This window comes from Triturus cristatus, chromosome 12, assembly GCF_964204655.1.
Source record: "Triturus cristatus chromosome 12, aTriCri1.1, whole genome shotgun sequence".
NCBI lineage: Eukaryota > Metazoa > Chordata > Amphibia > Caudata > Salamandridae > Triturus > Triturus cristatus.
This window is the reverse complement of record NC_140595.1, coordinates 620,914,756-620,931,070: the sequence shown is the minus strand read 5'-3', so window position 1 is coordinate 620,931,070 and position 16,315 is coordinate 620,914,756. Positions and strand designations below refer to the sequence as shown.

Below are 16,315 nucleotides of genomic sequence, written 5' to 3'. Positions count from 1 at the left end.
ATGCTCTTTAGAACCCTCCCAGGTGTGACAGAGGAGCACCTCTTGGCATGCACTCATTACAAGCAGCCATGGTCGATGCTGTAAGGACCGTCATGGTGCGCTGGTCCTTATGAATGCTTTGCTAAGAGCAATTTGAAGCAAAAACATGTTGACCAATTTTCCTTTTCACATTAGGATGTACCTGGTCAATTTAACCAGTTATTAAAACACCCAACGCACTTGTTGTTACCCGTGCCTAGTTTTTCCACCATTAACATTTTTTGGGGAATAAAACAAAGGCATTTTTAATCACTTTTTTCACTCGCGCATTGCATTCACGCTATACACTAAAAAACCTGCTCCGCTGTAGTCAGGCATTGTAGCACACCGTAGAGGCACTCGGCCTCTCTGGTGGGAACCCGATGATGAAGCATGTCACCAACTAGGTTGGTGAGTGAGTGTTCTTTTATCGGCTCTTTGTTTGCTGGTTGCATTCTTTTCTTGTTGAATTGGTATTGTCTAGGGGGACCAAGAGTGGCTCCATTTTACCTTCCCTCTCTCTTCTGTTGTTTATCCATACAATACTGTAAGAAGTCAATCTAAGGTAGACCAGCTAATAACAACACAGTGTATAGCTGGCACTCCCGTGAGTTAGAGTTGGTAGCGGAGAATGCTGTAGAAGGAATATAAATAGTATATCAAATTATTTGTAGGACAGAAGTGCTAAGGGAAGGATATGTTGTGGAGCAGGTGAAGGTGCATGGATCTGGCTCTCGACGCCACCTGAAGCCAGACAGGTGAAACTGGTAAGATGCCCTTATCTTCTTTGCCCTTTACCTGAACGATATGGGAGGAGATTAAGTAAGGCGAGACTTGAAGAAGCGGGGCAGCCAATCCTCATCACAAGGAGAATGCAAGAAGTGCAAATACTATGTAGTAGTTCCCTCTGTGTTCCCACTAGGCCTTGGAAGAAGGAATGGGGAAAGGCACACACCCAGGAAAGAAGCAAGAGGGTGGGCCACCTCCCAGGTGGCAGGCTAGCAAGGCAGTACAACCCTCTAATAAGCAGTAACAAAAAGCAAATAGAAATTTCAGGCACAAAAAGGTCACACAGTAAGTGAAAACATTTACAAGATGCACTGCTACGCTTTCATGCTGAAGGTAGGAAGCAGCCAGCAGTTATGTTAATCTATTATTCCACCTTGGCATAGGGTTCAGGGCAGATGGTGAGCTCTAGCACTCATGCACTCAGGTATATCCTAACCAACTGGGTACCAGTTCACACATGAAATCCCCATGAATAGCCAGGCCGGGTGGCTCAATGGACTAATGCGTCCTCTGCAGGGGCCTGTGTTTGACCTCATGGTCACATGTTCAAATCCCGGCGGTTCCACTCAGTCTTTCATCGGTCAATAAAATGAGTACCATTGAGTTGGGTAGCAATAAACATCTGTTATTCAGCACCAAGATACCTCGGGGTGAACGTGCGCTTTACAAATACACGTTATATTATGAAGTGTATGTTATTGTTTGGGAAATGGATGCTGCTGATTCTGGCCATGGTTGTGCACTCTAGAGCTATGATTGTAGCAGGAGCTGGTGCATGTTCTCTGGAATTGTGATTTATCTTGTCAAATGAGCATCTTCCGCGAAGAGAAAGGGTTATTTACATCTGAACTAGGGCTTCCTATCTTAAAATCAATTGTGTCTTTAGTTAATCCTTTCTGTGCATAAGGAACTGTTCCGTCCTTTGTACACGTCCATGAAAACCTTCTGCTGGCATTTCCTTTTTTATTTTTTAACCTCGGGAGCAGGGGAAGAGCTTCCCCTGCCACCAGAGGAATTATTTTTAGGTCTCGCTGAGTCAGCGCATGCGCTGCTCTGCGAGACATTCAGTGTGTGGGTTTACACAGTGCTGCCACAGGCTTTTGGTGGCCTAAAGCTTGCGTGCACAAGAGCGTGCACCCGCCATCTGTCTGCCTCTGTTTTGCTTGCGCAAACTCCCTCCCTCATCGCAGAGCGCGTCTTTTCACTTTCAGCCCGGCCGCGCTTCAACTCCCTCCCCCTCCCTCACCACCCCTTGGAGTCTGCAGTCTATGGAGGCAGTCTCCTCTCGTTCAGTGAGCCCAGAGCTGAATCCCACGTGCTCTGTTTGTAACACTTTTTGAATTAATGTCCAAAGTGATTAAAACTCATCTGGACAAACCTAGCCTAATATGTTCCCTTCTTGGACACATGGCATTGCCGAGAGTCTATATGCTGTTCGCTTGGATTGAGTGACTGCTAACCAACCCCTTTCCTCGCTGTTCAGGTCTCTGAGTATATGTCAAGAAATTAAATGTAAATGTTTTTTTTTTTTTTTTTTTAAAGGGACGTGAGGTTGTTTACCTTTTAAACATTCAAGCTGTTTTTACAAGTGACCGCACAACACAAACGCGGGGCAGCCGGCGGCTCCCAGGGTCTGGATTGCTGCAGTGCTTAGATCAGCTCAGAGTGGCCTTGCAGTGCCTCTCGCACCACGCTCCTCTGCAGACACTGCCGTTGGGAACCCTGCAAGTTCAAGGGCAGTAGACCAGGCCTTCTACGACACCTACCTTTACTTGATACCATTTCTTGAACCCCCCCCCCCCCCCCCCCAACTTTATATTCTTCTGACTAAACTGTACTTGGGTAATGTTTCTGAAGAAATTTAACAATTCCTCCACAATTGCCTTCATTTGGGTGACTCCATGTTGTCAGCAGTGTATTTTAGCATGTGCACGGATGGTAAACAAATACACAAGTAACAAGCATTGACATAGCCATTAGGTCTCGCCTTTGGGACCTTATAAGTGTTTAGCCATGCAACAGTTGATGTTGTTGCACCAAGGATATTGTGCTGGATAACTAAACACTTATAAGGTCCCAAAGGTGAGACCTATTGGCTATGCCAATGCTGGTTTGTGTGTGTAATGATGACGATTGGCGCCCATGATATGCTGATGTCATTACATTGAAAGTGAAATGAGCCGATTGGCTCATTGGAAAAATAAGAAAAAGGGTCAGCTTTGAGTGGAAAAAGCACTGCATCCATGTTGCGTTTCTGGACATTTTCTTTCGCGAGTACAAGGCCTACCGACATAAGTGAGGTACCATTTGTATTGGGAGACTTGGGGGAATGCCAGGTGAATGGATGTTTGTGTCTCCCTGCAGATTCCAGAACTTTTCACCACAGAAATGTGAGGAAAATTTGTTTTTTATAGTCAAAGTTTGATGTTTACAGGGGAATCTGGGTTATAAAACGTAGTGAGAGCTATGCAAGTCAGCCCACGCTGGAAAGCCCTAGGTATCTAGTTTAAAAAAATTTACAGGTTGGCTGGGTTTTCCTAGGTGCTGGCTGAGCTGGTGTCCAAAATCTAAAGCGGTACAAAAGGGGGTGGTGATGGACGGAGCATCAGAACCAATCAAACACTCACACCCAGTCAACAGATCTGGATTTGATCCATCACCGTTCTTTAGCCCACTCTGCCACCCCAGTTCAGACATGGCCATATGCAAATCAGTCTGACCCTGTGCCTCATGGGAACAGTCCAGCCCGAACTGCCAAGCCATGGCTTCCTAGGACCGGTTTCTGGCATTTCAGCCGTCTTCAGCCAGGCTTGCTTGAATCCAGTGGCAAAGTGAGCAAGGGACTCACGTCTGAGCATACCCTGCCAACTTATGGCGAACAAAGCGGTACAAAAGGGGGTGGTGATGGACGGAGCATCAGAACCAATCAAACACTCACATCCAGTCAACAGATCTGGATTTGATCCATCACCGTTCTTTAGCCCACTCTGCCACCCCAGTTCATACATGGCCATATGCAAATCAGTCTGACCCTGTGCCTCATGGGAACAGTCCAGCCCGAACTGCCAAGCCATGCCTTCCCTGGACTGGAAACAAGCTTCCTAGGACCGGTTTCTGGCATTTCAGCCGTCTTCAGCCAGGCTTGCTTGAATCCAGTGGCAAAGTGAGCAAGGGACTCACGTCTGAGCATACCCTGCCAACTTATGGCGAACAAAGCGGTACAAAAGGGGGTGGTGATGGACAGAGCATCAGAACCAATCAAACACTCACACCCAGTCAACAGATCTGGATTTGATCCATCACCGTTCTTTAGCCCACTCTGCCACCCCAGTTCAGACATGGCCATATGCAAATCAGTCTGACCCTGTGCCTCATGGGAACAGTCCAGCCCGAACTGCCAAGCCATGCCTTCCCTGGACCGGAAACAAGCTTCCTAGGACCGGTTTCTGGTATTTCAGCCGTCTTCCGCCAGGCTTGCTTGAATCCAGTGGCAAAGTGAGCAAGGGACTCACGTCTGAGCATACCCTGCCAACTTATGGTGAACAAAGCGGTACAAAAGGGGGTGGTGATGGACGATGCATCAGAACCAATCAAACACTCACACCCAGTCAACAGATCTGGATTTGATCCATCACCGTTCTTTAGCCCACTCTGCCACCCCAGTTCAGACATGGCCATATGCAAATCAGTCTGACCATGTGCCTCATGGAAACAGTCCAGCCCGAACTGCCAAGCCATGCCTTCCCTGGACCGGAAACAAGCTTCCTAGGACCGGTTTCTGGCATTTCAGCCGTCTTCAGCCAGGCTTGCTTGAATCCAGTGGCAAAGTGAGCAAGGGACTCACGTCTGAGCATACCCTGCCAACTTATGGCGAACAAAGCGGTACAAACATGGCCATATGCAAATCAGTCTGACCCTGTGCCTCATGGGAACAGTCCAGCCAACTTATGGCGAACAAAGCGCACAAAAATAGTAGAACAAGTGTTATTACCAATTGTCTGGGCTCAGGGAGACTTCCCCTGCGCGACTGGGTCCCATATATTCGACCGGCCCCGGGGCCCCACCAGGGTGCTCCTGCCCTGAGCTCCGTCCTCTGGCCTGCAGCACCACCAGGGGCCTGGAACAGGGGTCTATCAGGCCAGGGCAGACTTCCCCTGCTTGGCAGGGTCCAGGAGCTCCGACCGGGCCCCGGGTTGGGTGCTCCCACCCTGTCCACTGGCCTACTGCACTGCCAAGGGACAGGAGTCGATTGGGTCTTGGAGGCTTCCCTGCTTGTCTTGGTTCAGAAGCTCTAACCGGGGCCCCAGGGAGAGGGCCCCCCTTCTATGCTCCGTCCTCAGGCCCGCCGCATGGCAAAGCGCACGGGATGAGAAGGTCTCCCCTGCGCGGCCAGGTCCAAGAGCTTTGCCCAAGCCCCAGGGTGGGTGCTCCCACCCTGGGCTCCGTCCTCCGGCCTGCCGCACTGCCAAGGGCCAGGGATGGGTCCATTGGGCCAGAATAGCTTCCCCTGCTTGGCCAGGTTTAGGAGCACTGACCAGGGCCCCGGCGGGCCTTGGGGCGCGGGCCTCCGTCCTCATGTCTGTCCTGCCGTGTGGATGAGTGTCTGGGAGTGGGTCCATGGGCCCAGGCAGGCCTCCCCTGTGCACATGGGTCCAGGTGCTCCGACCAGGCCCTGGGGCGTGCAATTCCACCTCGGGCTACGTCCTCCAGCCTGCAGCACCACCAAGTGCCTGGGATGGGGTTCATTGGGCCAAGGGAGGCTTCCCCTGCTTGCCTGGGTTCAAAAGCTCTGACCGGACCTCAGTGGGCCCTGGGGTATCGCCACCCCATCCTGGCCGCTGCCCAAGGCCTACCGCATGGCAAAGCAGCCAAGATGGGGTCCTGCAGGCATGGGGAGGCCTCCCCTGAGTGGCCGGGTCCAGGTGCTTCGACCGGGCCCCGGGGCAGGTGATCCCACCCTGGGCTCCATCTTCCCGCCTGCTGCACCACTAAGGGCAAGGGACTGGGGTCTATTGGGACCGGGGAGGCTTCCGCTGCTTGACCGGGCTCAAAAGCTGTGACCAGGGGGCCCCCATCCTGGGCTCCGTCCTATGGCCCGCTGCAACTGAGACAGTCGTGCCTGCGGGTGCCAGTGCAACAGCATCTGTCTCCTCCAGCAAGCCCCCAATCTCCCAGGTGGTTGGGCTTCCCCAGCAGGCTCCCAAGGGATGCAAAGGTCAGTCAGGAACAGACATGCGGCTCTCAACAGCCCATCCAGCAGGTGCGGCTACCTGGTTGATCCTGCCAGTAGCATATGCTTGTCGCAAGCCATGCATGTGTAAGTACACACAGCTGGTACAGTAAAACTGCAAATGGCTCATTAAATCAGTTATAGTTCCTTTGATCGCTCCATCTGTTACTTGGATAACTGTGGTAATTCTAGAGCTAATACATGCGGATGAGCTTTCCTGGGATGCATGCATTTATGTGACCAAGACCAATCTGGGCTCGCCCGGCTGCTTTGGTGACTAGATAATCTCTGGCTGATCGCACATCCCCGTAATGGTGATGATACATTCAGATGTCTGCCCTACCAGCTTTTGATGGTACTTCCTGTTCCTACCATGGTGAGAAAGGACAGAGAATCAAGGTTTGATACCGGAGAGGAGACCTGCCAAATGCAGTAGCAGCTGGTGACATTTGAAAGTGGTAGGTGTAAAATAATTGTCGTACAGCACTGTGGCGAGTGAGCATAGCGAGCGAGCCCGAACAATCTACTGGGGGTCACGGGGCTTCTCCGCCCGAGAAAATTTTGAAAAAAAAGAGCCGACATTTTCAAGCAAATTTGAGAAATTCAAATAATAATAATACATTTAAATGACCTAACACAAAGTCAAGTTGGAATAAAGTAATTAGAAGTAGCAATGAGAAGTAGACCTCAAACATATAAAATAAATTACAGCATGGGTTTTTAGTGAAATATAAGGTGTAATATAATGACTTTCTCAAGTAAATGTGCTGGAGATTAGACTCCCAAAAGTGTTGATCTCTTATTTAAATAAGTGCATGGCACACATACATTGAGATGAGGAGGCATAGTTATTAACATTTTCTAATACGAGAGTGGGGCCAGCTTTCCGTCCCACGGCAGCCTAATCAGTGTCAGGCAACACACTTGTGGGACTGTTCGCCTCAAGCAAGCCTACCTCAGCCTGTATAAAAACGTGAAGCGGCGCTCGCAGCGCAACCTGATGGAAAATTAAATTACTGGCCAATTGAAAATTTTTGCTTTTATATCAAAACAAATTCAGCCAAGCAACAACTGTAACTAGCCTTCCCTTCATATGTTTACAGTAGCACACTAAAGTTGGTCGTGCAAAGCCCCTTTGAAAAAACTGCGTCATATGACTGACTGTAGAGAATAGCCGAGATATATGTGTTGCCTATATTTTGTGTATAATCACTCTAAGAGTGCCTTTCATTTAATAAATTCACAATTAGAAACTAAGCACAGCACCTCTGGTAGAAGGACTAAAAATTAAATGAACAGATGAGTTCAACAAGGAAAGCAAGTATGCTCGACTTGTAAAAAAAAAAAAAATACAATCTACAACTAACGTGCACCATTAGACATTCCCACATATATTATTAGACTGTAAAAATAAAGTACACCCCTGCCCTTTCCATGGCCTCTTGGTGCTGTAACTGGGATTGTTCACAACAGCTGATTATATGTCGCATGATCTCAGGTTCCACGGAATTCACCCAATGGAACATAGCACACGAACCGCCACTTTATTTGTATTTTTTTTTTTAGTTTTATAGCGCAAACCTAGCCTGCCACCTGACCTGCACAAGGACGCCGTCAGACCAGGCATCCTGTCTTCCATGGTTTTACTGCCCCCATAAGAACAACATTTCAAGTGCTCAAGGCCTGCTAGAAATGCTCCACCGACATGGAAGCGGCACGTGTGAAAGCTGGACGCAGCCCGATAGAGCAATGAGTGGGGGAAGGATGCAGTGACCCAAGCAGTCAATTTCCGAAACAACAAGGCAAGCAGACCTAAACAGAAATAAACTGCTTCGCTGGGCACTGTGACCCAGCCCTCCCAGAGGCTATGCTCTCGGTAACCCAGGTGGTTCTCCCTACCATCAAGAACCTCCTCAATGCCTCTAATACCTCCGGCGTAGTTCCACCCCTCTGGAAGCAGGCTATGGTCCGTGCCTTATTGAAGAAACCCAACCTGGATCCTGGCGATTTTAGCAACTATCGCCCCATTTCCTTGCTCCCTTGGGTGAGTAAGATTCTGGAGAAACACATTGATATACACCTGACGGCCTTTCTGGAGACCAACCAGCTGCTGGATGTCACCCAAACAGGTTTCCGACCAAAACATGGGACGGAGACTGCCCTATTGGCAGTAACCGAGGAAACTAGAAGGATCTTGGATCAAGGCGGATCAGTGGCAGTGATCCTCCTTGATCTGAGCGCAGCTTTTGACATGGTTAGCCATGATATGCTCCTATGTCGTCTCTCTGAAATGGGAATCTCAAGCAGGGCAGTATGCTGGCCTAAATCCTTCCTGAGCAATAGATCCTTTCAAATCTTTGAGGGTGATATTGTCTCCTCCAGCAAACCCCTGAGCTGTGGGGTCCCGCAGGGCTCATCGTTAAGCCCTGCGCTTTTTAACATCTATATGCGACCACTGGCTGAGGTTGTCCGTCCGTTCGGCATTAAGATCGTCTCCTATGCGGATGACACTCAGCTAGTGGTTTCCCTGGCACAGGAGGACAGCCGCTCCGCGCAAATGGGACTAAGGCAATGTTTGGAGGACGTGAAAAGCTGGATGACGAGATCTTCCCTCAAACTTAACGGGGATAAAACTGAGTTGATGCTCCTGGGCCCTGCCGCTCCAACGTTTTTTGATCCCCTCTGGCCCCCTTGCCTAGGCACTCCACCTGCACCTAAGGACAATATAAAAAGCCTGGGGGTATGGCTGGACAAAGCCTTAACTTTTGACACCCATGCTACCAGGCTGTCTGCGACTTGTTTTGGCCTCCTTAGGATGCTCAGGAAAGTGCTCCCACTTTTACCTTTGGAAGCCAAGCAAGATGCTGTTCAAGGCCTGATCCAGTCCCGACTAGACTTTGGCAACTCTCTGTACCTCGGTGCCCCTGACTATACACTTCGTAAGCTGCAGATCGTTCAAAACTGTGCCGCTCGCACACTACTACAGCTGCCACGGAGATTATCAGCCAAACCTGGACTGAGGAGCCTGCACTGGCTGCCGGTCCGGCAAAGAATCACCTTTAAGGCAATGTGTATTGCCCATCAGGCCTTCTGGGACAAAGGACCGGCAATCTGCCGTAATTTTACCATTCAATACCACCCTAGGAAACAACTTCGCTCCGGTCAGGCTTTCCTAGCAATAGTCCCTAGAATCAGGAGATCGAGAGCTGGCGGCAGGATGTTCTCGTACAATGCCGCCAAGCTGTGGAACCTCCTGCCCCTTCAGCTCAGATCCAATCCCAACTTACCCTCCTTTCGAAAACAACTAAAGACCTTTCTTTTCACCCCCTAAAACTAACTCTTCGGACCAATTCGGATACTCCTACCTCACGCTTCAGGCAGCGCTTGGACGCCTCAGGGCAGCAATTCGCGCTTTATAAATCCACATTTCATTTCATTTCATTTCACTACAGATGAATATAGTAGGCAGGTGAGGGTTACACGAGAGACTGAGCAAGCTCCGCACTGTTGAACTGCCAATTTTGCTCCAGTAGGTTACGTGGCAGATCACTTGAAAATATAATTTTCAGTCAGTGAATGTGATGTTTTTGGCACTGACTGATCATCCCATATTGCCATTTTGAGAACAGTGTGAATGTCAATACAAAACTGTCCAGCGAGTCCAGTCGCAGCCGGCAGGACGGGTGGGTGGGAGGGGGGTGGAAATGGGGTCGTCATGGGGGCGGAGGCGGGAGGGGTTTAGTAATTAAAATAAAACTCACCGTCCCGCACCGCCTCAGCTCCTGGCCAGGTCCCGACTCCCGCCGTCACGTGTTTTACCTTGGTCTCTTGTGAACTGGAGAACACGTTGGCTGAGCTGGGCTGCTTTCCAACGATTAAACAATATTTGCAAACTTGTTCTGGGTGCAAAGGACACACTGATTCGGAACGGATACGGATAATTCTCTACAGTTTTTACACCAAGGAGATCTCCGGAAGCATGCTAAACCCATGAGTGTAACTATTAACTGTGCAGCAGGCACTGTGGAACCTGGTGCGAGAGTGTGGAAAAACCATGGAACAGGAGGGCCATTTGCCTTATGTGCATTTGTCCCCCCCCACTCGCTACGCCAAACGCTCCTCAGGAAAGCGACCCACAGGCAGTCTCTCTCCACTCCGCCAATCACAACGCTGCAATGGCAGCGTTGTAATTGTTGCGGTGCAGGTGCACAGCGCCCCAGCCGGGCCCCTAATGGGAGGCCCTTTTCTCTATGTAGGCTGCATGCAGCCTACATAGAGAAAAGAGAGAGTGCGCATGACTGCTTTGGTTAGCCCCAGGCCGACCAAAGCAGTCAGGGCCCACAACAGTGGGCAAGCCACTCCCCCCCTGCCCTGGAGCAGGACCGCCCCCCGCCCGCCCACAACCAGGCACTTCTGCTTTCTCGCAGTGCGAGAAGCAGAAACATAAAATGGTTGTTTTACCATTTTATGTTTCTGCTTCTCGCACTGCGAGAAAGCAGTGGGGTGACGCCCCCACGGAGGAGCCGCTATTGGAGAAATAGCTACCACACCCAAGGAAGGCAGCAGGCGTGCAAATTACCCAGTCCCAACACGGGGAGGTAGTGAAGAAAATAACAATACAGGACTCTTTCGAGACCCTATAATTGGAATGAGTACACTTTAAATCCTTTGACGAGGATCCATTGGAGGGCAAGTCTAGTGCCAGCAGCCGCAGTAATTCCAGCTCCAATAGCGTATATTAAAGTTGCTGCAGTTAAAAAGCTCGTAGTTCGATCTTGGGATCAAGCTGGCGGTCCTCTGCCAGGAGAGCTACCACCTGTCCCAGCCCCTGCCTCTCAGCACCCCCTTGATGCTCTTGACAGTGTCCTGAGGGTCCTAAGCGTTTACTTTGAAAAAATTAGAGATTTCAAAGCAGGCTGGTCGCCTGAATACAGCAAGGAATAATGGAATAGGTCTCCGGTTCTATTTTGTTGGCTTTCGGAACTGCGGCCATGATAAAGAAGGACTGCCAAGCGCATTTATATTGTGTCGCTAGAGATGAAATTCTTAGACCGGCGCAAGATGAACCAAAGTGAAAGCATTTGCTAAGAATGGAAGACCTTCATATGCCATCATAGTTCTGACATTAAACAATGCTAAGTAGAGATCCGGCTGCGTTATTCCAATGACCCACCAAGCAGCTTCGGGCAACCAAAATCTTTGGATCCGGGGGAGTATGGTTGCAAAGCTGAAATTTAAAGGAATTGATGGAAGGGTACCACCAGGAGTGGAGCCTGTGGCTTAATTTGACTCAACACAGGAAACCTCATCCAGCTCAGACACGGAAAGGATTAACATATTGATAGCTCTTTCTCGATTCTGTGAATGGTGGTGCATGGTCATTCTTAGCTGGTGGAGTGATTTGTCTGGTTAATTCCGATAACGAATGAGGCTCCTTCATGCTAACTAGTTATGCAGCCCCCAGTGGTCAGCGTCTAACTTCTTAGAGGGACAAGTGGCATTCAGCCACTTGAGATCGAGCAATAACAGGTTTGTGATGCCCCAAAATGTCCGGGGCTTCATGCGTGCGCTAAACTGAACAGATCAGCATGTGTCTACTCTTCACCAAAAGGTGCGGGTAACCTGCTGAACCCAATTCGCGATAGGGATTGGGGATTGCAATTATTTCCCATGAACGTGGAATTCACAGTAAGTGCGGGTCATAAGCTTGCATTGATTAAGTCCCTGCCCTTTGTACACACCGTCCACTGCTACTACTGATTGGATGGTTTAAGGAAGTCCTCGAACTGGCCCCGCTGAGGTCATACACTCTTTTACATATTGAAAAGTTAGATCCTCTGCCATTTTCTGTCCACAATAGGAGTAAACAGACACAGTATAATTTAAAATGTTTATTTTAACTAACATGCTCTATAATGCAGTACACGAGCCAATACTAGCAGCAAAATGCATAAGAACAATATAATCAGCATTGTTACAATTCCATATAGCACAAAAGGGGAAACCATATTGTCTGGCTACAGGACTACAGCGCCTTACCACCCTCCCCGTGCTAGTCTATTATAATTATAGAAGACCTCTGGGCTTTGTCAGGGGGACCCCGTACCTCCAAGTTTAGATGCAGGGATTTACATCTCAGGACAAGCACAGCTCTTCTTCATTGCAATGATTTTCTCCAAGTGCCTTTTCATGCATGTAATGCCATATTAAAAGCACCCGAGTTTCAGTAGTGCAGCTGTGTTCTATGTTGTGTCTATGTGAATCAACAGCATACATTGTTTTTCGACCTTGAACACGCTGTGCAGAGGAGGAGCCCAGTGTACAGCTAAATGTGTGAAAGGCATACAGTTCTCATGTGACAATGCACCAGTAGAGTATTTACGAGAATAAAGCCATGTAGTAAGGCGTGCAAAAAGCGGTAAAATGGCAGCCAAGCATATACTAACTAATGCTAACTTAGCAATGTCTGCAGTTAATCCCATGACCTCACTACACCCTCCCCTGGCTAGGCCATCGGACAGAGGTTTATGGAGAATAAGAGTTCAAGAAGTCTGAGCAAGAATTAAGAGCATCAATCTTTAAGTGACTTTAAATTCCAGCAAAGAGAGTTAATTTGAAATCCGGCGAAATAAGTTTGAAATATTTTTTTGTCTTGCAAAAAGGTAACATATACAAAACAACAACAACAAAAAATCCGGCAGATGATCGGTGCCAGCCAAGTTAATCCATCAGAGTGTATGAGCAATAAGTTGCAAGAGCTTCCAAGAGGAAGTCATTGTTATCGTCAGAAAAAAGACGTCATCCAGTCAAGTAAACAGAAAGAACAAACGTGTTCCTCAATAATTGGTACCTCCAGCACCATCACAGGACAACTTGCGTGATACTCGATGTAACTGCGTTGTAGGAAATCCTGTGCCGCTGCACAGATATCCCATTGCGCCAAAACTCCAAGCACAGCCGAGCAGGCCATAATCCCAACACAGGAACACTCCTGCTCATGAGACACTAAGGGACTCATTAGCAGATCAAAATCTGGTGCAGGAGATACCGTATTGGAGAGGCATAGGTCCAATGTCATTCAAATCAACATTCCTAGCAGGTGAAGACAGGTTGCACGCAAGTGTAGTATGCGAAACAAAAGGATAATCCGTAAGCCACGCTGAGTGTGGCTAGAGGCAGAGTACCATAGCATTCAAGCATGCGGTTACGAAGCATCTGCAGCCAGTCTTGGCTGTGTAGGGCCACAGGAGGAGCAGCCATTGAGCAGCAGGCAAATCAACAGCAGAACTCCAGCAGCCAAGGCAAGTAATAGTAGCAACCCACCGAAGACGCTGGAAAAAATAGAATGAATAAATGCCGGTATCACACCAAAAATAGTTTGGAAAGAAGACACAAGGCCAGAGCCCACAACTTAAAAAAAAAAAAATGGGCCAAGCCTGTAGTATGAGGCATTGAAAATGGTATGGATTAAAGCACCGAAATGCAGTGGTAGGTCAGAATTAAGAAGGGCTTGTACCTCTGTTCGGGTATTAGCCACATGAAGGACGAATGTTTCACGTGCAGATGTGATAGAAACTTCTTTTTGGGATAACAATGCCCTTATTCTGCTCAACTTATTGAAGTCTGCCCTCAAGGTCGGAATGGAAGGCCAGACCTAGTTATCGAGCCTCCCGAATGGGGGTGGAAACAGTACATTTTTACAGCAAACCACAAGTTGTGACACTGTCACAATGTAAGGGATGCCAGCAAGCATGCCGCAGCATTCCTCATTATTTAAAAGCAGATAACTACCTTTCACAAGCAGAGTGAAAGTAGGTGTAATAGCTGGCACTGGAATACCTTTCAGAACGCATGCGAGATTCGGGGCGGTAAGGTTACAAGCTCCGTGCAACTGTATATTTTTGCAAACCAGAGAATGACCTATGGTTGAATCGCACGATTCCCCAGTAAGGTAAATTTCTTTGTCATCCCGCAAGCATCTGTAAGCGAAAGGTAATGACCACACCTCATGAAGGAAAGCACTGCCTAAGGGTTCATAGCGGCCTTGGGGGTAATGCTTCATGCAGGAGCTAAATTTAAACAAAGGAAATGGTAAGGTTATTACCTCGTGAATGAGCCAGACCGCGGAGTCAGTTTCCACCACAGAAAATGGCAGAGGATCTAACTTTTCAATATGTAAAAGAGTGTATGTAGCATCTTCCATGGGCATAAATCGCTGTTTGTTAAGTTAAAAGGCAAAAATAAAGATGACGCGTTCAAATAATCCCAAGGAACTTTCCCCATCTTTAGAGTTTGTAATGTCCATGCAAACTGCATTACTGAACGCAATCGATTCTGACCATGATACAAAACGGACACATCATCTTATACAATATCAACAACAGATCAAACAATATTGTCGAACGTGTAAATGTGGGAAGAAAGTGTGTTAATACTATTATCAACAACAGCAAGTACTTTTTCTAAATTAGCCTGGTCTATTACCCTTAAACCGTAAGCAGCTTTAATTTGAGACAGCTTTCATATTTCATTTTAAGCCGCATAAATACATTGTTTCGATCTAGGACCAGCAGGCCCTTTTATAAAATCTGTCAAATCAATGTCACCTGATAATAACGACAAATGTTGTTTTACTGACGATAGTGTGGAGTGTTGTAACCAATTTTGACATAATTTTCCAACAGAGTAGGCGGTAACCGAATGGGAGTTAAAAAAACGTGGATCAGGCCTAGCCTGTGTATATTCAAAAATCAGATAGGAGGGAGAAAGAAGGGCTTAGGTCCACTCGGCTTCCTTGTCTCAATATATCAAAAAATCAGTAGTAGAGTGGATCACTGGTCGTGGGAAACCAGGGTATTGCATGGTTAGTACTTTGTACTGTTTAAGAAACCCTCATTCACGTTTGGTTAAGGATCGAAATTAGCGGTATATCTTGATTCTCCGCTGGATTTGGTATTAACGTGATCGCATAATCATTGGGTTAATCCAATGCTTCCTCCACCCGGAGGCTTTTACCACTGGTAATCAAAGTAGTTATTGTGAATAAAAAAGGTGAAGTGATTGTGGTGAAGAAAAAAGTTGTTTAAAAAATCTCGTAAAGCCAGTAGATTTCTTTATTAGTACTGGATTCGGGATAGGTAAAAAAGTTTTCTAGTTGTGCACGTATCCGACTTATTATGGTCAAGTGCACTTTTTATAAAAATTGTGTCCAAAAAAGGTCGACATGTTTCAGCCCTCGTCAGCCCCTAGGGGTCAAGTGGGCTTTCTTCAGGACCTGGTGCAAAACAGAGTGGCCTTAACTACAGGCACCCTTGTGGATGTGCAGGAAAATTATTTCCTTCTTGGTTGCACATTCAATCTAAAAGGTTCGTGAGGGGGGGGGAAAGAAAGAAAGAAGGAAAACATTGTGAATCCATTCAATATATATGCAATCATAAAATGGCAAAACTTTTTGTGAGTGAGACCCCCTAGGTGGGGAAACACTTGGTATGGCAAAGTTCGTCCCTCCTTTACATGTAAGAAACAGACCCTATTCACAATCCATTTTGTCATATTCCCAGAGGGGTGATAAACCAAATCTCCAGGCATCTCCTCATTACCAACATAAGAAGTGCGTGCTCTGTACTCCCTTGTGAGCTATTCAGGTTAAGGGGTCGAGAGAAATAACACTTCCAAATGTTCATCGAGGGTGACTGGGATCTTGGTCATCACGTGGGACCACATTGTAAATCAGAATGAGGCTGAGCTCTTTTGAAAGCTTGTAAATAGATACATTTCTGGACAATAAAGTTTTTTCAGACAGACTAAGCTAAGCGACTTTCGTTTGTGTTACTTCCGTGGGACCACATTGTAAATCAGAATGAGGCTGAGTTCTTTTGAAAGCTTGTAAATAAATACATTTCAGGACAATAAAGTTTTTCAGACGGACTAAGCTAAGCGACTTTCGTTTGTGTTACTTCCGTGGTTAAGTTTATCGGGCTATCAGAGATAAGAACCTTGAATATGAAGAAATACAATGCGTTATTACATTCTTTTCAGTGGCTTCTGAGTCGCGTAAGGCGAGTAAAATACACGACAATGTGAGTTCGCTAGAGACAGAAATGTAGAAATGGTCGTGGTTACCTGGTCTCCTTTGTTACAGGCCACAACGGGTACTCTAGGGGGGTCGCTTCACGCTCTAATGGTGTTTGAAGAAAAAGCAGTGCTTCAAAAGAAAGTAATCTTGGGAATACGTTACGTGTTGTGCTCTCGGCGCTCTGGATCACCTTCCATTACCTC

General features: G+C 47.6%; 1 pseudogene; it reads left to right on the top strand.

Annotated features, from left to right (window-relative positions):
• The first annotated feature begins 10,454 nt into the window (after positions 1-10,454).
• Positions 10,455-11,934, top strand: LOC146776417 (18S ribosomal RNA; annotated as a pseudogene).
• The last annotated feature ends 4,381 nt before the right edge of the window (positions 11,935-16,315 follow it).